The sequence below is a fragment of the Sturnus vulgaris genome, unplaced genomic scaffold (genome assembly GCF_052056855.1).
Source record: "Sturnus vulgaris isolate bStuVul1 unplaced genomic scaffold, bStuVul1.hap1 Scaffold_198, whole genome shotgun sequence".
In the NCBI taxonomy this organism is placed as follows: domain Eukaryota; kingdom Metazoa; phylum Chordata; class Aves; order Passeriformes; family Sturnidae; genus Sturnus; species Sturnus vulgaris.
The window spans coordinates 7,451,713-7,471,492 of record NW_028276185.1 but is presented as its reverse complement, the minus strand read 5'-3'; positions in this window follow the sequence as shown (position 1 = coordinate 7,471,492).

Below are 19,780 nucleotides of genomic sequence, written 5' to 3'. Positions count from 1 at the left end.
GCCTGAGCAGGGCTGTGACGATGCCAGGGACATCCTGCAGTGACATCTCCCCTGTCCGTCTGGGCGTGCGCTCAGTCCCAAAGCTCACCCTGATCCTGATCTCAATCTCACTCCATGTTGAGACACACTCACTCTCCTGGATTTAATCTCATCCCAGTGCCAGACTCGTGCAGCCCAGAACCAATCTCAAGGCCAGGCCTAAGGCAAATGGCACATTTAGCCTTAACCCCAATTCCAGCTCTAATCTAAAACCCAGCTCTAACTGAAAAACCCAGCCCCAGTTCCAGCCCCTTGCCAAATGCTCAGCCCTAAACCAAATGCCACGTTTAGCCCTATGCCCAAAGCCAGCCCCAATTGCAACTCTAAGCCCAACCCCAATGGCAGTCTCAAGCCCTAAGTGCAGCTTTGAGTGCCAGCCCACACTCCAATGCCAGCTTTAGCTTGAATTCCCAAGCTCAGCCCCAGTTCCTGCCCTAAGGCCAACACCGTTCTTAGTCCTAAGCCCAATGGCAGCCCAGTCACACTCCCTAGCCCAAGACTGGCTCTAATCTCAAGGCCACTGTGATAAATATATTACACTGTCGCTTTAGCAATTGTTAGAGTGAATACTACATGTTTTCTAAGGTTGACTTTTTTAAAAGAAGTTTTCCTAATGTTTAGAGATCTTTTAATGCGAATGTTGTGTTGTGAATGTTGGTGAAGAGTTGTTGTAATGTTAAGATTTAACCAGTGAAGGAATTCACACCTGTTGAATGTATTGAAAAGTAACAAATGATGAGGACTGGGAAAACTGCACATGCTTGATAAAGATAGGACAGGAGAGCAACTCTGTTTAAGTGTTTGAATATGTATAGCCTTTTGTAAATATGTATTGGGCTGATGCAATACCCAGGTGGGCAGGGGGTAGTCTCTGCCCTCACCGATTCGGGTGGACTGGCTCTGGCTCCATCCCCCTCTGATCTAGGGGGGCCAGTGCAGTCGCTGTTGTTACAGATGAGCAATGTGGTGGTTGGCTCTCACAATTAAAGGATGAACAGTGTGTGTATGTTAAGATAAGTTTTGTGGATGTATAATGATGTTATTGTAATATATCCTCCCATAGTCCTCTTTCCCCTCCCCCTTGCATTGTTGTCACGACATGGCTCAGGCAGTCGGGGCATTTGGGGAGGGCCGGCTTGTTCCTACACCTGACCTCCAGTGCAGATGTAAGAAAGGAGTCTCCAGCAATGGACGGCAGAGAAGGAGTTCAGCGACAAGACTTTGGGAGGGCCCAGGGCCATAAAAGGCAGAACATCCATTCTGTAGGGGAGCACGTGGGGGTTTAGTCCTGTGCTCCCAGTGCTGATTTTTCTCCTAATTCAGTCTTTGCTGTATTTTTCTAAGGTTTAAGAAATTGCTGAAAGTTTTAAAAGAGCAAGCGATGTTTCTCCCACCCTGCACTGCCGAGGTAGGAGGTGCAGTTGGAAGGAGGGAGGCGTGTGGAAAGCTGGTTTGAAGGGTCTTCATTTACTTCTCATTATCCTGCTCTGAGTTTTTGGAGTTTTCTGCCAGAAATCTCTCCCTCCACTCATCCCCTGGGGTGTGGGGCAGTTTTCCCATTTTGGGGGAAATCAAAGCTGAGAGGAATGTTGAATTTGTCTTTACAAATGAGTTGTGGATCAGCCTGTAGATAAGGCTAGCACTGAGAGATAAAAGAAACAATGGGATGGATTCCACTGATTGATGAATGGAAAGAGATATTTGCCTTTACAAACAAACTGTAGGGCTGCTCATAAATGAAATTGGATATCGAAAGATGAAAGAAGCAACGGGGGGAAAACTATGAATTCTGTAAGAATTAAAAATTAAAAGGGAGGGTTATACATTAGAGGGGAATTTCAGGTATCAGGCGTTCCGGGAAGTCTGTGCCTCTCAAGTACCTCAGCCAATGGGGAAAGAGAGAGGGAAATGCGGCCGGGAAAATAGGATAAAAAGGAGGCTGCGTTCTCAAAAAATTTGAGAGATCCCAGGGGAATGTCCCATTGTTACCGTATGGACTAGAAATCCTGAATATTAGAATATAAAGTGTATAAACCATAATAGTAGTAGTAATGCTAAGGCTTGAAGACTGCAGTCCCCAGAGTAGGCCCTGGGAAACTAACTTAAGAATGTGCTGTGCTGAGAGCATGCAGAACCGTTAGTGATAAGGTTAAAGTATAAACATAAATAAAGTACTGGTGGTGGGCAGTGGCATAAGAGAGAGATTGAGGAGGAGAACACTATAGTCCTAAGATAAGCAACCATGTAGGATTTATGACGCCAAAATGCTATCTTCAAGGTGAATGTATCTACAGAAGAATGTGTACTTCTGCACATAAACCATTTGTAAAAAGGGTATAAAAAAACCCTCTAAAAAGGGAACCAGCGGGATCCTGACTTGGGACGCGAGTCCGCAGGTCCCCGGGCCCTGAATAAAGCACCGCATAAACTGACACTCTGTTAGTTTGTGTTTTACTTGGGGTTTCGGGCAGCAGTTTTGGCGACCGCGGCAGGACTCCGGGGGCGGCAGGGGCGGTTCGCGAACTGATCTACTCCACGCCGGCACCAGGTGATTTCTGGGGAGACATCAACCCGTGCCCGACCCCGCGCCTGACGGACGACTGTGAGGTAAGCCCGCAAGGTGCTTTATTCTTTATTGAAAGGGAAAGCCCGCCGATTAAGACGGGACGGTGATCCCGCACCGGGGGCAAAGGACGTCTTAAAGGTTGTGGAAAAGGAAGCCTAGGCGCTGGTTGTCAGACGCAACAGTGATTGCGCAGATCCAGCACTTGCCACTCGCGGCGACGAGAAAGGCAAGAATTGTGGTAAAGGGTGTGTGAGTGTGGAAATAATAATAAAGTGTGTGAGTGTGAGTGTTATGATGCCTTTTAAAACCTTTAAAGTTCTGGCTAGTTCGGGGATGGAAATTCCGAATGATTCACCCTTGGGCTGTTTGTTGCAACATTGGAAGGTGGGGAAATTTGGTCAAGAACTGAGTAAAAAGAAATTGATTGATTTTTGTAATCATGTGTGGCCCCAATACGAACCTGAGGGTATGCAATGGCCCTGAAATGGTACTCTAAATCCTGATATTATAACTCCTCTTATGCATTTCTTACAAAATAATGAGAAATGGGAAGAAATCCCGTATCTTGATTTGTTTTATTATTTGAAAAATAAGCCAGAATGGCAGAAGGAGTGTGGCATCATGGTCTTAAAAACAGCAACAGATGGTTGTGCGGGCTGCAAAGGGTGGCAGAAAGGGAAGGAGTATTCTGTTAAGTTGTCAGACCCTGAGGAGGATGTTTCTCTGTTGGTAGCACCTAGTGCACCCCCCCCGGAAGAGAGTGAACCGAGTGAGTCGGATGAAGAGGTGAATGAGGAAGAAAAGGGGGGGATTTAGAGAAAGGAAAAGTCGTTGATAAGCCGCGTACTCCTCTATGTGAAAGGACCCGTAGCGGGCGGGAGAAGAAGGGAAAAAGGGATGCACAATTGATGGCGGGAAGCGGTCGGACCCCACGGGGAACGAGTAATGGTGAAAGTTCCTTTTTCTCCTAATGATTTGTTAATTTGGAAGCAGTCTGCGGGGGCTTATCGGGAGGATTCTGAACGGGCGGCAAGGGTAGTGAAAATGGTGATTAAAACACAGAATCCAGACTGGAATGATTTACAGGTCTTACTGGATACAATAATGGACTCTACTGAGAAAGAGATGGTGTTTAGAGCTAGGAGGGAAAAGGCACGAGAAATGATTAGGTTGCAAATAGCGGACGGTACATTAAATGATTTGGTGCCGCGGGAGGATCCAGAGTGGAATGTTAATTCAACAGGGGGTTACCATAGACTTAAGGCTTATCAAGAATTGTTGATAGAAGGAATACGGAGCGGGATACCTAAGACGTTAAACTGGTCCAAGCTGTATTCAGTAAAGCAGGAGAAAAATGAGTCCCCGTCAGCTTTCTTAGAAAGGCTTAAGGAAACTGCTCGAAAATATACCAGTTTGGAAATTGAAGGGGAATCAGGGAAATTGCAGCTAGCTTTAATTTTTATGGGACAATCCCAAGAGGATATTCGGAAAAAATTGCAGAAATTAGAAGGGGAAGATACACGGAATTTGGATAAACTTTTAGAAGTTGCGTGGAAGGTATATAATAATAGGGAAAAAGAGACTGCTAAGAAGCAACAAGCTAGTATGTTGGCAGTACTACAGCAGATAACGGGGAATGGTATGTGGGGAGGTGGCCGGGGGCGCGGACGGGGGCGAGGAATGGCTAGGGGAGGAATTTCGATGGGTGGAAGGGGATTCCCAAACCAATTACAAATGGGACAAGGGAAAATGAGATTGGGATTGGATCAGTGTGCCTTGTGCAAGAACACTGGAAAAACGAATGTCCACTTAATCAAGGTATGGGATTCGGGCTGAATAGCGGGGAGGGGTTGATAAATAATTCAAGTGCAGTTCAGGGAGGGCATCAAGGTGTCGCCCAAGCCTTTATGATGGGAAGCTACCAGAATCAAAGCTGACTAGATCGGGATCTGAAGGTAGTCTTAGAAATAGACGGGGAACCATTGGAATTTAGAGTAGATACGGGGGCTACATATTCTGCAATTAACACCAAATTAGGACCTCTAAGTGATTCTACCATTCGGGTGGTAGGGGTTACAGGACAGGTTGAAGAAAGGGCATTTTTACGTCCATTGGATATAAAGTTTGGGGGGAAAGAATTTGATCATCAATTCTTATACATGCCAAATAGCCCAGAATCATTAATGGGGAGGGATTTGTTATCAATGTTAGAGGCAAAAATAATCTTTGAAAAAGGAAGAGTAAAATTAGAAATTCCAGAAGATAATATAGCCAAATTATTTACAGTGAAAGAAGTAGAGGCAACAGAAATCCCCACAGAAATAGAACAGGCTGTGGTACCATGGGTATGGGAAACAGGGATCCCTGGAAAATCAAAAGCAACACAACCGGTAGTTGTGGAATTGAAGGAAGGAGCACAACCCGTACGGATAAGGCAGTACCCTCTGAAACTAGAGGCTCGGAAAGGAGTAGCACCCTTAATAGATCAGTTTGTCAGTTTAGGGATATTACAGGAATGTGAATCAGAATTCAATACCCCCATATTTCCGGTAAAGAAGTCCAATGGTAAGTACAGGTTAGTTCAAGATCTGAGGGCAATTAATAATATAACAAAGGATATTCATCCAGTAGTAGCAAATCCATATACATTGCTAACAGCTGTCTCGGAGATATTTAAATGGTTCACAGTAATTGACTTGAAAGATGCATTCTTCTGTATCCCTTTGGCATTTGAAAGTAGGAAAATTTTTGCTTTCGAATGGGAAAATCCTGCTACAGGACGGAAAAGACAGCTCACCTGGACACGCTTACCACAAGGATTCAAGAATTCTCCAACCATCTTCGGAAACCAACTAGCCCGGGAACTCGAAGAATGGAGACTAACTCAGGTAAAGGAGTCACCTTCCTCATTTATTCTTTTACAGTACGTAGATGATATTTTTCTAGCCTCAACAGAAGAAGACATCTGTCGCAGACTCAGCATTGAACTCCTCAACATGCTCGGACAAGCTGGATACCGAGTGTCAAAAGAAAAGGCCCAGCTGGTAAGAACACAAGTCATTTATTTGGGATGCGAGATATCACAAGGAGTTCGGAAATTAGGGGTGAACCGGATCCAGGCCATATGTGCTATACCAACACCTCGAAATTCACAAGAGTTAAGGTCCTTTTTAGGAATGGCAGGGTGGTGTCGGTTGTGGATTCCAGAATTTGGACTAAAAGCAAAACCTCTGTATGAGGCAGTCAAGAATCCTGAATTTAAATGGAATAAAATACAAGAAAAGGCATTTCAGAACTTGAAGCAAGCCCTAAAAGAGGCACCTGCATTAGGGTTGCCAGATCTCACAAAACCCTTTCAGCTATATGTAAATGAGAGGCAAAGACTGGGGATTGGGGTGTTGACACAAAAATTGCGAACATGGAAGCGCCCGGTGGGGTACTTCTCAAAACAACTGGATCCAGTAAGCGCTGGATGGCCTGGCTGCCTTAGAGCTGTTGCTGCAACAGTGCTTCTGATACAAGAAGCTAGAAAACTAACTATGGGGCAGAAAATGGAAGTGTTTGTCCCACATATGGTAATAGCAGTGTTGGAACAAAAAGGGGGGCATTGGCTCTCCTCCAGCCGTATGCTGCAATACCAGGCAATCCTTAGGGAACATGATGATGTTGAAATGAAGGTAACTAACCATCTCAATCCAGCCGAATTTCTTAGAGCCACCCAAGAAGAAGGCAACCTGGTACACGACTGTGTGGAGACCATCGAACAGGTATACGCTACCCGCAAGGATCTAAAGGATGAGCCCTTAGACGAACCTGAATGGGAGCTGTATACCAATGGATCTAGTTTCGTGGAGAATGGAACCAGGTACGCCGGGTATGCAGTGGTAACTCTAAGACAGGTTATAGAAGCCAGAGCCTTGGCTCCCGGAACATCAGCACAACAAGCTGAAATCCAAGCCCTCATCCGAGCCTTGGAATTGAGTCAAGGGAAAAGAGTAAATATTTGGACTGATTCTAAATATGCATTTGGGGTAATACATGTACATGGGGCATTATGGAAGGAGAGAGGACTATTAAATTCACAGGGTTCGTCAATTAAACACCGAGAACAAATTGTGCAACTACTGGAAGCAGTACATAAGCCCCAGGCGGTAGCAGTAATGCATGTAAAAGGACACCAGCAGGGAGAAGAAAGAGCATTCCAGGGAAATCGTCTGGCTGACAGAGCAGCCAGACAGGCTGCTCGCGAGGTATGGACCCAAATGGCGTTGCTACCAGCACGTACCAACCCTGCGGAAGCTTTCATGGACGAAGTACCAGTATACCTACCAGAAGACGAAAAATTAGCACGGCTAGTACAAGCTAAGAAGAATGCGGCCGGATGGTATGTAACTGCCGTAGGACAAGTGATATTGCCAACAAAAATAATGAGAATGATATTAGAAATTGAACATAACAAATGCCATTGGGGAGCAGAAGCTTTAGTGCAATTTCTAAAACAAGAAATAATCTCCAATCAGATGTTAACAATGGCCAAAAGGATCAATGCAATGTGTCCAGTTTGTATTAAGAACAACCCAATGACACGTAGGCAAGTGCAAATGGGAAAATTGCAAATAGGCCCACAGCCAGGAGATTATTGGCAGATAGATTTTTCAGAATTACCAAAAGCACAGGGGTATAAGTATGTTTTAGTCTATGTATGTACCTTCTCAGGCTGGCCAGAGGCATTCCCATGTAGAACAAACCAAGCAAAAGAAGTGATTAAAACTTTACTTCGAGAAATCATCCCTAGGTTTGGAATCCCACTAGGGATGTCCTCTGATAGGGGACCTCATTTTGTGGCAGGAATAGTGCAAGAAGTGGCTAAGGTACTTGGGATAACATGGAATCTCCATACACCTTGGAGACCTCAGTCTAGTGGACAAGTAGAAAAAATGAATCAGACACTAAAAGGCCAAATTAAGAAAATCTGCCAAGAAGCAAAGATACAATGGCCTCAAGCATTACCTTTAACTCTGTTAAGGGTCAGAATCAAACCTAGAGACAAGGTAGGAGTAAGTCTGTATGAAATTTTATACGGCAAACCCTATCATGCTGCAACTTACAAAGGGGACCCTAATGTGGTGGGAGATCAGGTACTGGTAAATTACATTTTGTCTCTCAATAAGACTCTTACAGCACTACGGGGGGCGTTGCAGTGGAATCGACCTTTGCCTCTGGAGAATCCCGTCCACGATATACAGCCTGGAGACCAAGTCTACATAAAAAACTGGAATGTGGAACCACTAAAAGAAACATGGGACGGTCCCCGACAAGTGATTATGACTACATACACAGCCGTAAAGGTCCAAGGGATCGACAATTGGATACACTACACCCGAATCAAGAAAGTCCCGTCACGATGGGAAGTCCAACCTCTAACCGACACAAAACTGGTGTTCAGGGCAAGGCCTTGATTGCGATGTTAATGTTGAGCATTGCTCGTATCGGAGATGCCTTTGTTAAAGTTACTGTCCCTAAACCAACAGTGATTGTACCACAAGGGGCAAATGTAAATCTAACCTGTTTGTTTTCTGATAACCAGGGAGCTGGATTCGATGAAGTAAAGACGAAATGGAAATTGATCACTACAAATAAGGTATTTTCAGAAGAAATTGTGACAATTTGGGATATGAAACAGCAGAAAGGTAATACTACCCTAATGATCTCACACTTGCAAAAAGCCCAGGTTGGTCAATTTTCATGCATGGTATGGATTAGGGAAAGTTTCGATTATGGGAACTTAGATGTAAAAATTTTGGTGGAGGGTTTTAAGACAGAAGGGCATTCTTATCCAATACAAGTAACACCCACAAGTATGAGAATTGACATGTGGGATGGTCCTTCATTGAGAATCAATTGTACTCTTAAATTAGGGAATCTTTGCAGGATGAGAAAAACTAGAATGGTCCAACAAGCAAAAGAAATGGAAAATGAGAAACAGGAATTGGGGCAAGAGAATTTGGTAGTGGGATTAATTAGGGATTTTGGGAAAATGCAAAATGTAACAGCGATAACAGCGTGTTTGCCCTTGCCAAAGGCAGCAAGTGACCCTATACCGTGGGGAATCATCCCATTAGGAGAAATGCCCCCAAAAATAGTAAATGGAACGAGGAAATGCCACAAAGAGCTACGAAATCGCACTAGAATAGTAGAAGAGGTTTATACCTATGGAAGACGGTGGTCAACCCCAGGGCAAAGATCGGAATGTTTAAAATTACCAAATTCTGTATTCACTGAAATAGGTCAATACAACAATGTTGGGTGGTGCACATTTGAAGTAAATCAGAAAAGAAGAAAACCTGTAGTAGATTATTATCATGAGATAGTGTGTCAGGAAGGGAAAGAAGAGTGGGAGCAATGGAAAGCAATTTGGGGTCCTAGCCTACTCGAACCCTATAGTTATATCGGATCAATACACTGGTGTATCGAGTGGTCAAGAAAACAGGAACATCCAGGGGCCCTCGAAGTTGAAACAGTGCACCACAGCAGACTAGCCCAAATATCAGGTTGGAACTGTAGTAAAGTCATAACCTGTGATACCCCAGAATCCCAAATTGGATTGGTACCCGTTCGGGTGTTGTTGAAATGGGGATGTGAATGTCAGAGATACAACCATACAATAACGGGAGAATTAAAAGGAGCTCGGAAAGATTGTCAATCAACCACAGTACGAAGCCCCGGAAATTCAGTCTGGGTAATGGGACATGGCCAATGGACCACACATTTACCGATAGGTGGTCCGATTACTCAAATAACGTTAGGGATACCAACCTTATGTCCATTTTGGAAACAGTCCAAATTAACCAAGGAAGACCAAGAGAAAAGGACGAAAAGAGGATTAAGCCCTGAGACAGTCGAAGCAGTAAATCTAGAGAATAAATGGCACGAGCCAGGGGAAAGTATAAAATTCGGTTGGATGCTTGAATCTTTATTTGCACCTGTATCTACATATAGAAACCGGGAAATGTTATATAAATTACTAGAGCAGACAGAAAGATTGGCAGCAGTAACAAAAAAGGGATTTAGAGATCTTAATATACAATTACAAGCCACAACCAGGATGACAATCCAGAATAGAATGGCATTAGATCTGCTCTTATTAAAGGAACACGGAGTTTGTGGATATTTACAAGGAAGGGATGATCACTGTTGTGTACATATCCCAAATGTCACGAAGGAAGTAGAAAAGGATATAGGTCAATTGGAGCGAATTGAACTAAACATACATGAAGTACAAAAGAATGCAGAACATAATTGGGTTGGAGCTTTATTCAGTTCTTTAGGAATCCAGGTCTCTGGTTGGTTATCCTCAATTATTCAAAATGGAATAATGATTGTAATAATCATTGTAGTAATTGTGATTATGATAGATGTCTTTTAGGAATAATTGCTAAAGAAGGAACACATACACGGCAAATCATGAAGGCCCTGACTCGAAAAGAAGTGATTCAACCAACTTCCTGAAACAACCCTCCACCATCATATCTGGAAACTATCACTTGGAAGAATTGAGCATCCTTGCAGAAGACTCTAAAGAATGCTCAAAAGGGGGGAGTTGTTACCGTATGGACTAGAAATCCTGAATATTAGAATATAAAGTGTATAAACCATAATAGTAGTAGTAATGCTAAGGCTTGAAGACTGCAGTCCCCAGAGTAGGCCCTGGGAAACTAACTTAGGAATGTGCTGTGCTAAGAGCATGCAGAACCGTTAGTGATAAGGTTAAAGTATAAACATAAATAAAGTACTGGTGGTGGGCAGTGGCGCCAGAGAGAGATTGAGGAGGAGAACACTATAGTCCTAAGATAAGCAACCATGTAGGATTTATGACGCCAAAATGCTATCTTCAAGGTGAATGTATCTACAGAAGAATGTGTACTTCTGCACATAAACCATTTGTAAAAGGGTATAAAAAACCCTCTAAAAAGGGAACCAGTGGGATCCTGACTTGGGACGCGAGTCCGCAGGTCCCCGGGCCCTGAATAAAGCACCGCATAAACTGACACTCTGTTAGTTTGTGTTTTACTTGGGGTTTCGGGCAGCACACCGACCACCCCAAAGCTCTGGGACCCCCCCTGATACTTGGGACCCCCCCAGCGCGCCAGGACCCCCCCTCACTCACCGCCCCTCCCCCATCCATGGGACCCCCCCCCACTCACCGCTCCCCCCCGTCACCAGGACCCCAAAATCCATGGGACTCCCCCCACACTCATCAAGACTCCCCCCAAATCCATGGGACCCCTCCCTCCCCCCCACTCACCACCCCCTTCTCAGCACTCCCCGGGCCCTCCCCATTGATCGAACGCCCCCATGGCCCCCCCAGCCCCTCGCCCTCGCATTGGGCCCCCCCGGGGCCGAGGCAGAGCCCTCCCTGAGGGACACCCCTCATCCCCGGCCTGCAGCCGCCCATGGAGCCGCTGACCACAACTCCCTGCCTGCGTCCATCCGGCCAATTCCTCTGGCCCCGCACAGCCCAGCCTGCAAAGCCAGCACCTGCTGGGCACCTGCTCCATGCCACTTCCAGGGGCTTGGGCTGCTGAAGGGGTGCTGGGCTGGGCCCTTTGTGACACAGGGCCGTTCTATCGGGTTCCTGGGTGCTGTTGGCCATTCTGTTGTCCTGGTGACATGGCACAGCCCCGCCCTGCAGGGGTATATACGGGGCACAGGGCCCTGCGCTGCCCAGGGCCAGGAGTGCCACTGGCTCAGGAGGAAGCAGCTCCTGGGATCTCTGTGCTCTAGACGACGTTACACATGGAGGAGGAAAAGGTGAACCCTGTTATAAATGAGAGACAAAAGTCTCGATATTCAGCAAAATTTAGATTGCTTTATTTGATATAGAAAGAGCAAGCAGCGCTGGGGAACGTGAGGGGTCACCGCCCACTCCACGCTCCACTGAAGCTTGGTTTGCAGCCTCTTCTTATACTGTGGGTTCTCGTTGTACACAAATTCACAAAGCCTTTGGGTGATAATCAGTCACAGATAGCCATCCGGTCCTTGTAGATAACCACCAGAGAAGTTCTGGAAGTCTGGTCCTTGAGATAGGCAGTATTGATTAGACAAAGGCAGGAAGGGCTATTGGGAAGTCTGATTTTGCAAGCTGGTAGCCGATACAACTTATTTGGAAAACATAACATATTATAATGTAAGATAATACAACATAATATAACAGGGTGATTTTAAACAGAATGATTTTATCATATAATTTCTTTTATCTAGTGTCCATGCTTCACTTCAGAGCTTAGTATTCTGGTTTATACAAACCCCAATGCTGTTGTGATTAACATTAATCTTATAGCAATTATCACACTCCCAAAGTCTTGTTGCTGAACTCCTTCTCTGCCGTCCATTGCTGGAGACTCCTTTCTTACATCTGCACTGGAGGTCAGGTGTAGGAACAAGCCGGCCCTCCCCAAATGCCCCGACTGCCTGAGCCATGTCGTGACAACAATGCAAGGGGGAGGGGAAAGAGGACTATGGGAGGATATATTACAATAACATCATTATACATCCACAAAACTTATCTTAACCTACACACACTGTTCATCCTTTAATTGTGAGAGCCAACCACCACATTGCTCATCTGTAACAACAGCGACTGCACTGGCCCCCCTAGATCAGAGGGGGATGGAGCCAGTGCCAGTCCCCCCGAATCGGTGAGGGCAGAGACTACCCCCTGCCCACCTGGGTATTGCATCAGCCTAATACATATTTACAAAAGGTTATACATATTCAAACATTTTAACATAGTTCCTCCCCTGTCCCACCTTTTTCAAGCATTTGCAGTTGTCCTATTCCAAATCATTTGTTACTTTTCAACACATTCAACAGGTTTGAATTCCTTCATTGGTTAAATGTTAACATTACAACAACTCTTCACCAACATTGATATAATAACACAACATTCACATTAAAATATCCTTAAATTTTAGCAAGACTTCTTTAACAAAAGTCAACCTTGAAAAACAATGTAGTATTCGTTCTAACAATTGCTAAAGCCAGCAGTGTAATATATTTATCACAGTGGCCTTGAGTTCAGAGCCAGGCTTGGGCTAGGGAGTGTGGCTGGGGCTGCCACTGGGCTTAGGTCCAAGAATGGTGTTGGCCTTAGGGCAGGAATTGGGGCTGAGCTTGGGAATTCAAGCTAAAGCTGGCATTGGAGTGTGGGCTGGCACTCAAAGCTGCACTTAGGGCTTGAGACTGCCATTGGGATTGGGCTTAGAGTTGCAATTGGGGCTGGCTTTGTGCTTAGGGCTAAAGGTGGCATTTGGTTTAGGGCTAAGCATTTGGAAAGGGGCTGGAACTGGGGCTGGGCTTTGCAGTTATGGCCGGGTTTTAGATTAGAGCTGGAATTGGGGTTAAGGCTAAATGCGCCGAGCCGAGGATGAGAGGAACGGCGGAACCCACCCGGTGCTATGGGGGTCCCTGCATCGTAGGCAAATTGGTTTTACTTTCTGAGACGAACATAAAGCTTTTTTTCCCCCCTTCTCCTTTCTTTCTTTTTCCTTCCTTTCTTTTCCCTTCTTTTTCCTTGTAGCTGATTGGGAAGGCAGGATTTCTTGCGAGGGCCTGTAATTGTCTGTCAGGAAGGCGGCTTCTGTTGTGAGATCCAGTGACTGGCGGGAAGAATGGGACTAAGAGGAATGGGACTTCCTAAGGAAAGAATCCCCGAGGAGGAAAAGAAATGAGAAGATATCAACAGATATACTCTTAAATAGCCCCCTGGGAAGAAAACTAGCCCGTTGAAAATATTACTCTAACACCAAAGAATTTAAGATGATACAATATTGTATATTAGAATAGGCTAAGAGAGAAACTAAGTCCGACTATGTTTACTGGCCTAGGGATGAGTCTGAGAGGAATGTCGAATTTGTCTTTACAAATGAGCTGTGGACCTGCTTGTAGATAAGGCTAGCACTGAGAGATAAAAGAAACAATGGGATGGATTCCACTGATTGATGAATGGAAAGAGATATTTGCCTTTACAAACAAATTGTAGGGCTGCTGATAAATGAAATTGGATATCGAAAGATGAAAGAAGCAATGGGGGAAACCTATGAAATCTATAAGAATTAAAAATTAAAAGAGAGGGTTATACATTAGAGGGGAATTTCAGGTATCAGGCGTTCCGGGAAGTCTGTGCCTCTCAAGTACCTCAGCCAATGGGGAAAGAGAGAGGGAAATGCGGCCGGGAAAATAGGATAAAAAGGAGGCTGCGTCCTCCAAAAATTTGAGAGATCCCAGGGGAATGTCCCATGGCCTCTCCCTTTATTTGAATAAAGCAAAAAGGACTCCTCTGTCTCCTTTTTGGACATAAACCTTTGGTGTTTGTGGATTAATTTTCCTGATAAGTCAAATAAGGAATGGATGTGTCAGGTTTTAAACATCCATGTAAAAGCTGAGGAACAACTCCGGTACAGATCTGGGAGAGGAGATTTCTCACTGAACAACCTTTCTAGCTCTGGCCTCTCAGTCCTGAATCTCAAGTGAAAGCTACTCTGCACGACACTCTGTACAAACAGAAAATCCTGGATTCGGGAAAAACACTGGCTTGGGGTGTGCTTTCTTTTCCTCCTCCCTTTTGCCAACTCCTGCCTTCTTCTCTCTCTCTGTTAATTTTTGCTATACACTTTCCCACTGATAATTTAACTGCTTACCATATAAAATATAACAGTTTTTCTCCACAACATTTAACATGAGCAGGTGCTACTTCTCTTTCAGGTTAACATAAGAGCCTGAATGCAGTGATTTCAAAGTGAATAAATTACCTTTCCCTCTTTCAGTCGGAAATGAGCTACTGCCACCTGCACTTGCCCTTCCCTTCCTCTCCTGAACCACCGAACAGCCCCACTGGGATGGCAGGAGCTGGGCCTGGGAACTGCTGTCTTTGGAGTTGCATCTCCTCCTCCCGTGGCCGCTGCTCAGAGCCCAGAAGTGCTCTGAGAACTTGAAGTTGTGGCAGCTGGGTTAGAGCCTACATGGGAGGAGGAGAAGGTTCACCAGAGCCCTTCTCCTGCCGTGCCAGCTCCAGGGCAAGGAGTGCAATGGAAGCCAGCCAATGTCCAAAGCCCATCTGCTCTGCCAGTTCCTGTGGGAATGAGCTGCTGCAGAGGGGAAGATTTGGGTGGGAATGTGGTTCTCTAAGAAGGCCATAACTAAATGCTTGCATGGGGATTTTGGCTTCTGGAGCAGTGGGGTAGGGCTGTTGTTGGTTCCTACCCCTCCATCCCATGATGATGTAAGGGGTGAGGGATGCCATGTGTGCTGTGCACTGGCAGTGATCCTCAAGAAATCCTATGAATCCTCTCCTTCGAGCTAGTCAAGCTCCTGGAAATAACAGGACAAAAAAAAAAAAAGGTGCTCAGTTTTGTGCCCTTCTTCCCTTGTGGGGTGAGGGACAGGAGGCAGAGGTCCAGCTTGGTCTCTTTTTGACCTTTCCTTTGAGACAACACTGTCTGCTCCCACCACAAAGGCACAGAGGGTGCTCTTTGCCCCCACCAGTGGGAAGTGGCTCTGCTGACCCCACTAAGAGTGCTGGAAGATGAGTCTGTGAACGAAACAGTTGAATATTGCCTAGAGGGGGGTAGCAGGCAGTAGACGTGCCACCATTCTCTTTCCAGGTGAAAGAGAGAAGGGGACACTGAATGGTGATCAAAATCCAATTTTTACTGAGCACTACATGTGCTTATATACCATTTACAGGAAGGCTGGTAATATTTTACTGCAATCACATAGACAAACCTTACATAGACAAACTCTCACATAGACAAACTTTACATTTGGACTGAGTAAAATCTTATTTCTCATAACCCAGACTTGATCCAGTCCTCTTGCAGTCAGGTCTCTGTTTGCTCTTGCCAGGCATCCTCGTTGTCAGGCTGCATTTGCTGATTAAATCTGCAGTACTCTCAGTCTCATTTGCATTACCCATATCCACACCTCCCCCGTTTCTTTTAACTGAAAATACACTCTTAAGCGATTTGTCGATTTAATTCTTAACACACTGTAAAATACAAGGAATAACTACTACAATGCATAATATGATGCCTAATACATACAAACCTATTTGAACTAAATTCCTGATCCAGCCAGTGAGTCCCCAGTGCCCTAAGAGCCAGTTCAGCCAGTCGTACCCATTATCTACCCGAAGTTTATTCACACCTTCTTTGAGGGCTTGAATGCTGGCATAGATGGGCTGGGAGTGGTCAGAAAGGTTAAGGCAACACATCCCATCGAATTCCTCAGCCACAGGCGGCGGCGGAGCTCGGAGGCGGCCCCAGCGCAGGTGGGAGCCGCGCTCGGTTGTGCGGGGGCTCGGGGCTCGCTGCGGGCCGAGGGGGCGGCAGGGGGCTCTGGCGGGTTGGTTGTGCCGGTGCCGGCCCGTGTTGGCGCTGGGCTGAGGGCGCTGCGGGAGCGGCTGCCCGCGGTCTCCTTCCCGCTGGGGCCTCGGCAGGAGCCGGTGCCGGAGCAGCGCTGGCTCGTCCCGGTTGCTGTGGGTGGCACAGAGGTGTCTGCCCTGTGCCCGGGGCTGTGCGGGAAAATTCCCGTGGCCAGAGGTTTGTGTGCCCGCAGGAGACAGAGGAGTCCTGTAAAAGTGACTTTATTGATGGACAAAGGGAGAGGCCATGCGGCATTTACCATGCGGTCTCTAAAACGCAGCCTCCTTTTTATTCTCATTTTCCCGTCTGCATCTCCCTCTCCCAATCCCCTCTGGCTGAGATACTTGGAAGGTTCAGAATTCCCGATCCGCCTACTGCATGTCCCTCTTAATATGCACTCCTACTACGATATTAATCTTACTGCTTTCAATCCTTCCTTTTCTCATATTCTCAAGAATTGCCTTTACTAACTTTTAATTTCCATTGACTCAATTTCTTTTCCTGCATCCTCTTTGGCGCAAGGTGTCGTGCATGGTAAAAAGCTGAGAGTTGCTGCAGCACGTCAGAGGAGGAGCAGCATTCGTTTAAGCCGTGGTCTGCCAGGGAACCACGAAAACGTGTCCCATTCCCATCCTTTCTCCGGAATACGAGCTATTTTCTTATTTCCTTTGCTATCTGTTTAACCACTGTTCGGTTATCATCTGTTTGCAAACAGCCGTTTGCGTAATTTAATTTTCCACAAACTCCTCCTTCTTCTGTAAGTAGATAATCTGATTCCATCCCATGGTGAAATGTCTCGTTCCTCATTTCAGCGGCTTGGTCAGCAGGAAGGTCAGGAGCTGGAGCTGTCTGCTTGGTTATTATTTCAAGGATACTTTTAAACCTAATTATGCCACTCAAATTATGGATGGATTTTCTGTGTCCTGATATGAATTCGTTAGGGATCCCAGGGGCTGGTCCATGGTGTTGTAGCATTTGTTCTGGTGGCCGTTCATCTTTTTCCCTTTTTTGGGTGCTCCCTCCTGCCACGGCTGCATCAATTGACCACTTTTATCTTACGAAATGATAAAATGTTTGGATTCCCAACTCATTTCTCTGGACTAGCAAAAACACCTCATTGCTTTGGGGAGAGGGATGATCTCCCCCCACACACACTTTTTTCATGAAATTTGCTCAATATTCTCCGTTTGCTGTTTCCCTTTGCAGCTTAACCAATTTCTGTTGCAGTCAGATATCCTCACTATGGGCTCTGCCTTTAGTTGTGCAAATTCCATCTGTGCAAGCAGGCAGAGCTGGGGGTGAGGGGCAGATGGACTCAGGGAAATTCCTCCCCCTGGCAAGAAGGCCCTTGGGCATTGTCCACACTTTTCCAGAGCAATGTTAATTTGCATTTCTAAAACTCCTCTCCTGGCTGCCTGGAACTAGGATTTTCTTCCAGAGCAGCCTTTAGGTGATTCACACGTCCACCCTCACAATCTGCTTTATTTTTCTTTTTATTTTTTTTTAACGATTTTTTATTAACAGTTTATGCGTTAAAGCCTCACCATTAATACTCTTCTAGGTTTGCAAAATGCAACTTAAAGGTGAGCTTCTAAAGATCCATTCTGAAATTCTGCCGTCATTAAGAGCCACCACAAATATATAGAAAAATATTCCAATGCAATCAAGTCTTTTCTGCCTCTTCTCCTAGGAGTAAAAATTGCTTGTCACACCCCTGGCCCAAACCTAACTGACAATCTAAAAGTAGGATTATTATGAAAAAATTTTCTCATGGTGTAATCTTGTCACTGAAACTGCAGGGACAATAAAAATCTCTCCAACAATATCTTTAGTGTTAGAGAGTTAAGGCATTACTTGATCCTGGTCAGGATGTGCAACAGCAATAATTTCATCCACACATAGCCCGGGTGTGCAGAGAAAATCATTCCATGAGATGTAAATTTTATTAGATTTTTCCTGAAATTTTACAGTCTGAACCCATTGAAATCCATTGGTTTAGTGTTCATTGCTTTAAAGTTGTGTAGTTTTTAGTGTTTGGTTTCCTATTGCAAATGGATTTCTCCTCTTCTGATGTTAATTAGATCCACATTCCTGGATTTCCTTCTCAGCCTTTTCCAGACCAGGTGTCTCCATCTATGTTGGGGCAGTGTCTGGGGTGGGTGTTCCTTGATGTTTGCTGATATTTCCTTGATGTTTTGTTGAATGTTGTTCTCTTTGTTGGTATCTTTTGGGCTATTCCCAGTCTGTTGAGATGTTAAACTCATCTCTGTTGAGTGGTGCCACATCCCGTAAAAAAAGCGTTTTAAAATTTCTTTCCTGAGAGAAAGGCAAACAGAGCCTGACTAGTAAAATGAAATGTGAAAAAAATTTAAACTTGGTATGCTTTCCAACAGTGGAATCGCAGGCAGCCCAGTGTGTGAGTGTAATTGAGAGGCAGAGTCCTGGGTGGATGCTGTGAACAGCAAAGTGCCAAGGCAGGCTCTGTGCCAGCCCAGCTTCCTGTGGCAGAGATTTCACAAGAGACAGGATTCTGGCCACAGACTGCTTGAAATATACATCCCTTATCTCCAGCCCGCACTGGGTGGAGAATTCCCAGGGTAAGGAATTGCAAAGATCACTTCCAAGGGAGAGAATTGAATATCTGCCCTGTCTCTGGCCAAAGGTTATAATGGCCGGATGCTTGGCCTTCAGCCAAGGGCACACACTGACTCAGAAAACACTTCCTAAATGCAGCAACATGTTGCATATTCATAGACCTTCATGCATTATTCAGAATCATTCTCCCCAACCTGTAAATCATTATTTTTGCCTTTCCTGGGGTTTTGGTGTCCCATAATCCAGGAATGTGAAGAATTTCCTGATTATCTTTATTGCCATTCTCCAAGTTTGTTACATGAACATAAGATTATGACATTATACTGGAACAAAAATATATTTATCACAAACTAATTATAACTTTTGTTTATTTATGTATATTTATTTGTATTTATAAGTTTTGTTAATTGCAGAACTAAGAGAAACTATGTTCATACAACAGTATTTTCCAGCATATGGCATTCATTTTAATATTTGCAAAAAATCAATAATATAATGTACAATTATAACACACATAGAATTCAAATTTCTTTTTCTCAGACTGGAGGACACATAGCTGGTGGTCCAATCATTTTGTTATTTTTCATTTTCTCAGGTTTTTTTCCTTTTCTCCTGTCCATACCACAACACTGAGGATATTTGAGTTTAAAAAGTCATACAATGTTGTGGCTAGAGCAGAGAATCTTCAATCCAGGTCCTGCAATTTCCAATTAATCCTCAGAATTCTTGCAGCTGCTTTTTCGTCCTGGATTACTTCTGAGATTCCCTGGTCCCTCTCTGGGCCAATACACCACAAACCCTCAGTCAAAATATGTCCCAAATATTTAACCCTTTTCTCCATCATTTCCTCTTTTATTTCAAATAGACAAAAATGCTTTTTAGCCTGAACATTCAGCCATTTCACAGAGGCTTCTTCTACCACTTCTTGTCCTCTGCAGCAAGTCATCCACATCCTGCATTAACCCAATCCCTGGGGGTTGGGTAAATTCTTGTGATATTTTCTGCAAGGCTTGCCCCAATAAGGCTGGTGCTTCCGTGCATCCCTGCAGAAGTACCGTCCATGTCTTTTCCATTTTCCCACTCAAAGGCAAAATCCAGTTTACCCTCCAGTGTAAATGGGCATCCCCAGAAAGCATCTTTGCCATCAAGGACTGAATGG